The sequence below is a fragment of the Oncorhynchus tshawytscha genome, linkage group LG08, assembly GCF_018296145.1.
Source record: "Oncorhynchus tshawytscha isolate Ot180627B linkage group LG08, Otsh_v2.0, whole genome shotgun sequence".
Lineage (NCBI taxonomy): Eukaryota > Metazoa > Chordata > Actinopteri > Salmoniformes > Salmonidae > Oncorhynchus > Oncorhynchus tshawytscha.
The window spans coordinates 37,687,808-37,698,160 of NC_056436.1; positions in this window are offsets into that span (position 1 = coordinate 37,687,808).

A 10,353-nucleotide genomic window follows, 5' to 3' on the forward strand; every position below is an offset into this window, starting at 1 on the left:
TTTAACCAGGTAGGCCAGTTGAGAACACCTTTATTTAACCAGGTAGGCCAGTTGAGAACACCTTTATTTAACTAGGTAGGCTAGTTGAGAACACCTTTATTTAACCAGGTAGGCCAGTTGAGAACTCCTTTATTTAACCAGGTAGGCTAGTTGAGAACACCTTTATTTAACCAGGTAGTCCAGGTGAGAACACCTTTATTTAACCAGGTAGGCTAGTTGATAACACCTTTATTTAACCAGGTAGGCTAGTTGAGAACACCTTTATTTAACCAGGTAGGCTAGTTGAGAACACCTTTATTTAACCAGGTAGGCCAGTTGAGAACACCTTTATTTAACCAGGTAGGCTAGTTGAGAACACCTTTATTTAACCAGGTAGGCCAGTTGAGAACACCTTTATTTAACCAGGTAGGCTAGTTGAGAACACCTTTATTTAACCAGGTAGGCTAGTTGAGAACACCTTTATTTAACCAGGTAGGCTAGTTGAGAACACCTTTATTTAACCAGGTAGGCTAGTTGAGAACACCTTTATTTAACCAGGTAGGCTAGTTGAGAACACCTTTATTTAACCAGGTAGGCTAGTTGAGAACACCTTTATTTAACCAGGTAGGCTAGTTGAGAACACCTTTATTTAACCAGGTAGGCCAGTTGAGAACACCTTTATTTAACCTGGTAGGCTAGTTGAGAACACCTTTATTTAACCAGGTAGGCTAGTTGAGAACAAGTTCTCATTTGCAACTGCGACCTGGCCAAGATAAAGCATAGCAGTGTGAACAGACAACACAGAGTTACACATGGAGTAAACAATAAACAAGTCAATAACACAGTAGAAAAAAAAGGGGAGTCTATATACATTGTGTGCAAAAGGCATGAGGAGGTAGGCGAATAATTACAATTTAGCAGATTAACACTGGATGTGAGCAAATGAGGTGAGATAAGGGAGGTAAAGGCAAAAACAATAGATGAACATCTATTTAATTCCATGTGGTTACAGGTTTATAACATAAACAACTCAAAGGTTAAGAGTTTAGGCATCGTTTCAGCGTGGTTAAGGTTAGGGCTATGGTTTGAGAAACGCTTAAAACAAAATCATTTAAAATGACTCGCTCTTACCATCGAGTATCATCAATTATTCTCACGTCATTAGTTGAGTGTTGCCACCAGCGGTGGTGCAGTGGTCTGAGCAGCAGGCTTTGGCTCTGAGCATCACCAGTTCACACCCGGTGCTGGGTAAAAGTCTTTATTATTGTTCTGTGAGTGCAGAGGAAGTGGATATATCCACGTTCTCAGGATATTTTCAAACTTCCGGAATCCAAGTCTATTTTCGGTGATCAGGCTGGGTGGAGGAGGGTAAAGGGCGGGTCGAGGAGGGGATGAGATCATTGTCAGGCTGGGTCATTTGCATGCCCTCCTCTGGTCTCCGTCGAGCTGTCAGTAACAGCTGCCAGACCTGGCAGATAGGAGGCGCAGCACGCTCACACACACACACACCAACACACACATTCACATTCCCTGACACACTGACACACACTCAGTCAAATCCCATCTTGATATCCAAGCAGAAATGACCTGTACATTTATCTTAACCCAGGTGGACATGTTTTTGAGATTTCTATATGTGACAGTGTGTGTATTTGACCCCAGTCTGGCTTATAAAGCAGCTAATGGATGGGTGTTGATCAGACAGCATTCAGGCCCCAGCGTCTCAGTCTCCATAGAAAGCACTTAGCATGTTTGTGTGGAGCAATGTGAATGACTTTGGACCGTTTTTAAAAGTCTCTCTCTCCTCTCTCTATCTTCTCATCCCTCCCTCCCTCTCTCTCTCTCCCTCTCTCTCTCTCTCTCCCCTCCCTCTCTCTTCTCTTTCCCTTCTTCTCTCTCCCAAGTCCCTCCCAGTCCCTTGGGTCTGTGGTAGACTGCGAGGGGAGAGATGGAGCGTTTTGTAATGGTCTCTTAATGGACGTGTAGACAGAAACATTAGGGTGGGTAGTACCAGGCAGCGGGCACAGACGAGCTGGCTGCCAGATGCCAGACCAGATGTGGGTGAGCTGAGGATCACTCACGCTCTCGTTTGTAATTACATTTCTCATGCGGATACAGCCCAGGCGTCGCGATGCTCTCTCTCTCTCTCTCTCTCTCTCTCTCTATCCTCCTCCGTCGCATGCCTCTCCTCCTTCCCTCTGTCCTGCTTTCTCTCTGTTCCTTCTCTGTTCTCCCTGTTTCCTGTGTCATCTCCCCTCCCATCTTCCCTCCTCCCTTTTCCTCTGTTTCCTTTTCTTCATTTTAGTAATCACGGATCTAATATGAGCCGAATAATCCCAGGGTTCTACTACATCGCTTTCACAGATCCAGTCATGTCATCAGAGATCAGTTCAAGGAAAATAATGGTTGGAAAGTATTTTGGTCTCATGTCATGTTAAAGGTTTCCAGTTGGAGGCGCCATTTCTCACCTGTTCCATTGTGTCTCTGAGGAGGCCACAGCAAAGGCTTTCAATGCAGCGATTATGATAATGCCCCTTTGTGTGTGTGTGTGTGTGTGTGTCTGTGTGTGTGTCTGTGTGTGTGTCTGTGTGTGTGTGCGTGCACGTGCATGCACGTGCGTGCGTTCTCACAGTCATTGTTCCACAGACAGGAAAAGGTCCCTTTTGTCTCCCCTCTGATCAGAAGTCCAGAACATGTGGCGTCTCAACCACACACACACACACACACACACACACACACACACACCTCTTCAAGCTGAATCGGCGATGATGGGAGCTGATCAGTGCGGTTAGGGGTATTGGCAGGTGATTGTTGTGAGGGGTGATGAGTACGGAGGCAGGTGTCTGTCTCTGTAGCTGCTGTATTGACAGCTGTCCCGGCCTGCCGATTGTGCTGTGGGTTGACTGGCGGCACGCTATTGATGGACAGGATTTGCTGACATTCCTTTACAACGAACTATAACCTCCACACAACATCTGACCAACTCTCAAGGTCCTGAAGCACAATGCCCTGCCTCACATTGGTTTGCAGTGGTGAGATACACAGACTCACTTCTGATCTTGGCAACAGTCTCATATTTCTCCCCTCTGATCATGTAGTGCAACAGCAGCCATCCAGGAGCTACGTGGAAAAACCATCCTGGCTCGCTGCTCTTGTTTTTGTAGTCTCGTATTGTCCAGCCCCAGTGGAGTTGAGTTAAACAGAGACCGACAGTAGCTCTCAGCTAGCACCCTGCCTCCCAGACACACACGCACACACGGCGCAGGACATGCAATTGAAATGTTATAAAATACCTCTGTGAGGGAAGAGGGGGAAGAAAGGACCTAAAAAGTCTAAATCACCTTCTTTTTTGTTGTTGTTGCTTTTGGGTTTTTATCAGCGTTTGATTTTTATTTTTTGTGCGAGCAGCATTTTCCAACGCTCTCTTCCCTCTGACCTTCCCCTCTATCACACACACAGACACAGACACACACAGACACACACACTGACACACGCAACCTAAGCCTGTGTCTTGCAGCACCTCGGGAAACTTGTGGCTAATTTCATTATTTGGGGGGGAGAGGAATGCAAATGAGCGCAGACAGCTGGTGTAGACCTGGTAGCAGGGAGTGATGGAAGGCCTGGGGGCTGGCGCCACACACACACGTAGAGTCACACACACACGGCTCATCAGTGGCCCCTATCAGACAGACACCGCTGGGTAGGCAAGGCAGGGGTTAGTGGGGGCTCCAATGGAGGACCAGATGGTCTGTGTGTGTGTGTGTGTGTGTGTGTGTGTGTGTGTGTGTGTGTGTGTGTGTGTGTGTGTGTGAGAGAGAGAGAGTTAGAGAGAGATACAGTGATGGGTTTGTGGCTCATTCTGTTAATGTACTGGTCTCTGTACTGACCACCTGGGCAGCTTGGATGTGGCTAGGTGGCTAAGTAACTATTCTCAGAATGCACACACATATAAACCATGTCCGTATGGCGGGGCAGCTCACTTCCAGACAGGCATGGTTCATACACGGGGGGGGCATCGGCCCTCCCGTCAATCACATACTGGACGCCGTGACTACTGCCTTCTGCTCTGTCGCGCCGCGCCATTGGTCATCATGTGGGTTGTCGTGGCGCTGTGCTATCTGCTGTGTGATTGGTGCACGGGCCGTCGTAGCACATGTGCCTGTCTCGTCTCACTCTATAGGGGATAGCACTGTGGTGTTTTTGCTAAATTACAGTCATCGTTAGGAGACAGCAAATGCTATCTACTCACAAAGGCCCCTTTCACACTCAAATTGTACAACCGATGTACAATGCATTTGGCTCAATGGTTGTGATTCACAGATGTTTTTCTGCAGAAAAGTTATTACACAAGCATTGTGGAGATTCCGTCCAATGGTTGTGTAAACAGCCATATCTCAAAGCCATATCTCAGACTGGCCAATAAAAATAAAATAATAAGTCCATTTCCTAACTCTACCTCGAGGTGTCCACCATGCTCAGGGCTTGGTTCTAATCATATTGTAGCCCAGCCACTGACCACTGCACAAGATATTATCCACACAATATCATCCTCTGCAATCACACACTCCCACGCACCCACACATGCACACACACTCGCATGCACGCACGCACGCTCACACACACACACACCCTAGCCTTCTGAAAACAGCAGCACTCACACAGTGATCCTGTTACCTCTAACTCTTATGGAATATGAAGGGATTTTATTTTTTATTCATTGCACCATAACCCTTTCAAATTGAGTAAAAAACGAAATATTAAGAAGGTGTCCTTAATGTTTTGTACACTCATTGTAAGTGCCCATTTGTAACTCTTATGGAATTCAAAGGGAATTATTATTATTTATTTTTTTACAATTCTAATTCATTGCACCATAACCCTTTCAAATTGAGTAAATAACTGTATTAAGTTATTTTTTTATTTCGTTATTCTAAGCATTTCACTGTTCTGAGTACACAGATCTACTGGGCATGTGACATGGGTTGGTTCGTAGATCTACAGTTGAAGTCGGAAGTTTAAATACACCTTAGCCAAATACATTTAAACTCATTTTTTTCACAATTCCTGACATTTAATCCTAGTAAACATTCCCTTCTTTAGGTCAGTTAGGATCACTTCTTTATTTTAAGAATGTGAAATAGCAGTATAATAGTAGAGAGTGATTTATTTCAGCTTTTATTTCTTTCATCACATTCCCAGTGTGTCAGAAGTTTACATACACTCAATTAATATTTGGTAGCATTGCCTTTAAATTGTTTAACTTGGGTCAAATGTGTCTGGTAGCCTTCCACAAGCTTCCCACAATAAGTTGGGTGAATTTTGGTCCATTCCTTCTGACAGAGCTGGTGTAACTGAGTCAGATTTTAAGGCCTCCTTGCTCGCACACACTTTTTCAGTTCTGCCCACAAATGTGGCTTTGTGATGGCCACTCCAATACCTTGACTTTGTTGTCCTTAAGCCATTTTGCCACAACCTTGGAAGTATGCTTGGGGTCATTGTCCATTTGGAAGACCCATTTGCGACCAAGCTTTAACTTCCTGACTGATGTCTTGAGATGTTGCTTCAATATATCCACATAATTTTCCTACCTCATGAAGCCATCTATTTTGTGAAGTGCACCAGCCCCTCCTGCAGCAAAGCACCCCCACAACATGATGCTGTCACCCCTGTGCTTCACGGTTGGGATGGTGTTCTTCGGCTTGCAAGCCTCCCCCTTTTTCCTCCAAACATAACAAGAGTCATTATGGCCAAACAGTTCTATTTTTGTTTCATCAGACCCGAGGACATTTCTCCAAAAAGTACGATGTTTGTCCTTATGTGCAGGTGCAAACCGTAGTCTGGCTTTTTTATGGTGGTTTTGGAGCAGTGGCTTTTTCCTTGCTGAGCAGCCTTTCAGGTTTTGTCAATATAGGACTCATTTTACTGTGGATATAGATACTTTTGTATCTGTTTCCTCCAGCATCTTCATAAGATCATTTGCTGTTGTTCTGGGATTGATTTTCACTTTTCGCATCAAAGTACATTCATCTCTAGGAGACAGAACGCGTCTCCTTCCTGAGCGGTATGACGGATGTGTGGTTCCATGGTGTTTATACTTGTGTACTATTGTTTGTACAGATGAACGTGGTACCTTCATGCGATTGGAAATTGCTCCCAAGGATGAACCTGACTTGTGGAGGTCTACAATTTATTTTCTGAGGTCTTGGCTGATTTCTTTAGATTTTCCCATGATGTCAAGCAAAGAGGCACTGAGTTTGAAGGTAGGCTTTGAAATACATCCACAGGTACACCTCCAATTGACTCAAATTATGTCAATTAGCATATCAGAAGCTTCTAAAGCCATTTTCTGGAATTTTCCAAGCTTTTTAAAGGCACAGTCAACTCAGTGTATGTAAGCTTCTGACCCACTGGAATTGTGATAAATTGAATTATTAGTGAAATAATCTATCTGTAAACAATTGTTGGAAAAATTACTTGTGTCAGTAGATGTCCTAACCGAAACTATAGTTTGTTAACAAGAAATTTGTGGAGTGGTTGAAAAACAAGTTTTAACCTGTTGCGACGAGCAATCCCGTATCCGGGATCCTATTTATAGCCTCAAGCTCATTAGCATAACGCAATGTTAACTATTCATGAAAATCGCAAATGAAATTAAATAAATATATTAGCTCTCAAGCTTAGCCTTTTGTTAACAACACTGTCATCTCAGATTTTCAAAATATGCTTTTGAACCATAGCTAAACAAGCATTTGTGTAACAGTATTGATAGCCTAGCATAGCATTAAGCCTGGCATTCAGCATGGAACATTTTCACAAAAACAAGAAAAGCATTCAAATAAAATCATTTACCTTTGAAGAACTTCAGATGTTTTCAATGAGGAGACTCTCAGTTAGATAGCAAATGTTCAGTTTTTCCAAAAAGATTATTTGTGTAGACAAATCGCTCCGTTTTGTTCATCACGTTTGGGTAAGAAAAAAAATGAAAATTAAGTCATTACAACGCAAACTTTTTCCCAAATTAACTCCATAATATCGACAGAAACATGGCAAACGTTGTTTAGAATCAATCCTCAAGGTGTTTTTCACATATCTATCAATGATAAATCATTCGTGGCAGTTTGGTTTCTCTTCTGAAGAAAATGGAACGCGCATGGACCTGGAGATTACGCAATAATTTCGACGGAGGACACCGGGCGGACACCTGGTAAATGTAGTCTCTTATGGGGCGTAGCCTAGTGGTTAGAGCGTTGGACTAGTAACTGTGAAGGTTGCAAGTTCAAACCCCTGAGCTGACAAGGTACAAATCTGTCGTTCTGCCCCTGAACAGGCAGGTAACCCACTGTTCCTAGGCCGTCATTGTAAATAAGAATTTGTTCTTAACTGACTTGCCTAGTAAAATAAAGGTCAAATAAAATTAAAATAAAAAATCTTCCAATGATATGCCTACAAATATGTCACAATGCTGCAGACACCTTGGGGAAATGACAGAAAGTGCAGGCTCATTCCTGGTGCATTCACAGCCATATAAGGAGACATTGGAACACAGGGCATTCAAAATCTGGACCATTTCCTGTATGAAATTTCATCTTGGTTTCGCCTGTAGCATTAGTTCTGGGGCACTCACAGATAATATCTTTGCAGTTTTGGAAACGTCAGACTTTTTTCTTTCCAAAGCTGTCAATTACATGCATACTCGAGCATCTTTTCGTGACAAAATATCTTGTTTAAAACGGGAACGTTTTTTATCCAAAAATTAAAAGAGCGCCCCCTATCTCGAAGAAGTTAATGACTTCAACCTAAGTGTATGTAAACTTCCGACTTCAACTGTATCTCTAAGGGTTGGTTCATAGATATATCTCTAAGGGTTGGATCATAGATCTATCTCTATGGGTTGGTTCATAGATCTATCTCTATGGGTTGGTTCATACATCTATCTCTAAGGGTTGGTTCATACATCTATCTCAAAGGGTTGGTTCAGAGATATATCTCAAAGGGTTGGTTCAGAGATATATGTCTATGGGTTGATTCATATATCTATCTCTATGGTTTGGTTCAGAGATCTATATGGGTTGGTTCATAGATCCATCTCAAAGGGTTGGTTCATAGATCTATCTCTAAGGGTTGGTTCATAGATCTATCTCTATGGGTTGATTCAGATATCTATTTATATGGGTTGGTTCAGAGATCTATCTCTATGGGTTGATTCATAGATCTATCTCTAAGGGTGGTTCAGAGATGTATGTCTAAGGGTTGGTTCAGAGATCTATATTATAAAGGTTGGTTCAGAGATCTATCTCTAAGGGTTGGTTCAGAGATCTATCTCTATGGGTTGGTTCAGAGATCTATCTCTATGGGTTGGTTCAGAGATGTATGTCTAAGGGTTGGTTCAGAGATCTATATTATAAGGGTTGGTTCAGAGATCTATCTCTAAGGGTTGGTTCAGAGATCTATCTCTATGGGTTGGTTCAGAGATCTATCTCTATGGGTTGGTTCAGAGATCTATATGGGTTGGTTCATAGATCCATCTCAAAGGGTTGGTTCATAGATCTATCTCTAAGGATTGGTTCATAGATCTATCTCTATGGGTTGGTTCATAGATCTATCTCAAAGGGTTGGTTCAGAGATATATCTCAAAGGGTTGGTTCAGAGATATATGTCTATGGGTTGATTCATATATCTATCTCTATGGGTTGGTTCAGAGATCTATATGGGTTGGTTCATAGATCCATCTCAAAGGGTTGGTTCATAGATCTATCTCTAAGGGTTGGTTCATAGATCTATCTCTATGGGTTGATTCATAGATCTATCTCTAAGGGTGGTTCAGAGATGTATGTCTAAGGGTTGGTTCAGAGATCTATATTATAAGGGTTGGTTCAGAGATCTATCTCTAAGGGTTGGTTCAGAGATCTATCTCTATGGGTTGGTTCAGAGATCTATCTCTATGGGTTGGTTCAGAGATGTATGTCTAAGGGTTGGTTCAGAGATCTATATTATAAGGGTTGGTTCAGAGATCTATCTCAAAGGGTTGGTTCAGAGATATATGTCTATGGGTTGATTCATATATCTATCTCTATGGGTTGGTTCAGAGATCTATATGGGTTGGTTCATAGATCCATCTCAAAGGGTTGGTTCATAGATCTATCTCTAAGGGTTGGTTCATAGATCTATCTCTATGGGTTGGTTCATAGATCTATCTCAAAGGGTTGGTTCAGAGATATATCTCAAAGGGTTGGTTCAGAGATCTATCTCTATGGGTTGGTTCAGAGATCTATCTCTATGGGTTGGTTCAGAGATCTATATGGGTTGGTTCATAGATCCATCTCAAAGGGTTGGTTCATACATCTATCTCTAAGGGTTGGTTCATAGATCTATCTCTATGGGTTGGTTCAGAGATATATGTCTATGGGTTGATTCATATATCTATCTCTATGGGTTGGTTCAGAGATCTATATGGGTTGGTTCATAGATCCATCTCAAAGGGTTGGTTCATAGATCTATCTCTAAGGGTTGGTTCATAGATCTATCTCTATGGGTTGATTCAGATATCTATTTATATGGGTTGGTTCAGAGATCTATCTCTATGGGTTGATTCATAGATCTATCTCTAAGGGTGGTTCAGAGATGTATGTCTAAGGGTTGGTTCAGAGATCTATATTATAAGGGTTGGTTCAGAGATCTATCTCTAAGGGTTGGTTCAGAGATCTATCTCTATGGGTTGGTTCAGAGATCTATCTCTATGGGTTGGTTCAGAGATGTATGTCTAAGGGTTGGTTCAGAGATCTATATTATAAGGGTTGGTTCAGAGATCTATCTCTAAGGGTTGGTTCAGAGATCTATCTCTATGGGTTGGTTCAGAGATCTATCTCTATGGGTTGGTTCAGATATCTATCTCTATGGGTTGATTTGTAGATCTATCTCTATGGGTTGGATATTTCAAATGATATACTAGGAGGTTTGAGCCCTGAATTCTGATATACCCGTGGTATATCAGACCGTATACCCTGGGTATGACAAAACATGTGTTGTTACTGCTCTTATTACTTTGGTAACCAGTTTATAATAGTAGTAAGGCTTCTCTGAGGTTTGTGATATATGGCCAATATACCACGGCTAAGGGCTGTGTCCAGGCACTCCGCTTTGTGTCGTGCGTAAGAACAGCCCTTAGCTGTGGTATGTTGCCCATATACCACACCCCCTCAGGCCTTATTGCTTAATTATCCTGGGCTTCAACTACAGTTCTAGTCACAGAGAGGTCAAGCCAGTCATTTTTTGGATACGTGATGTAGAGAGCTGAAATAGTCAATTTCTCAGGACGCCCAATTGAGCCACCCACCGTATTGAGCCACCCACCGTATTGAGCCATCAGCCATTCTC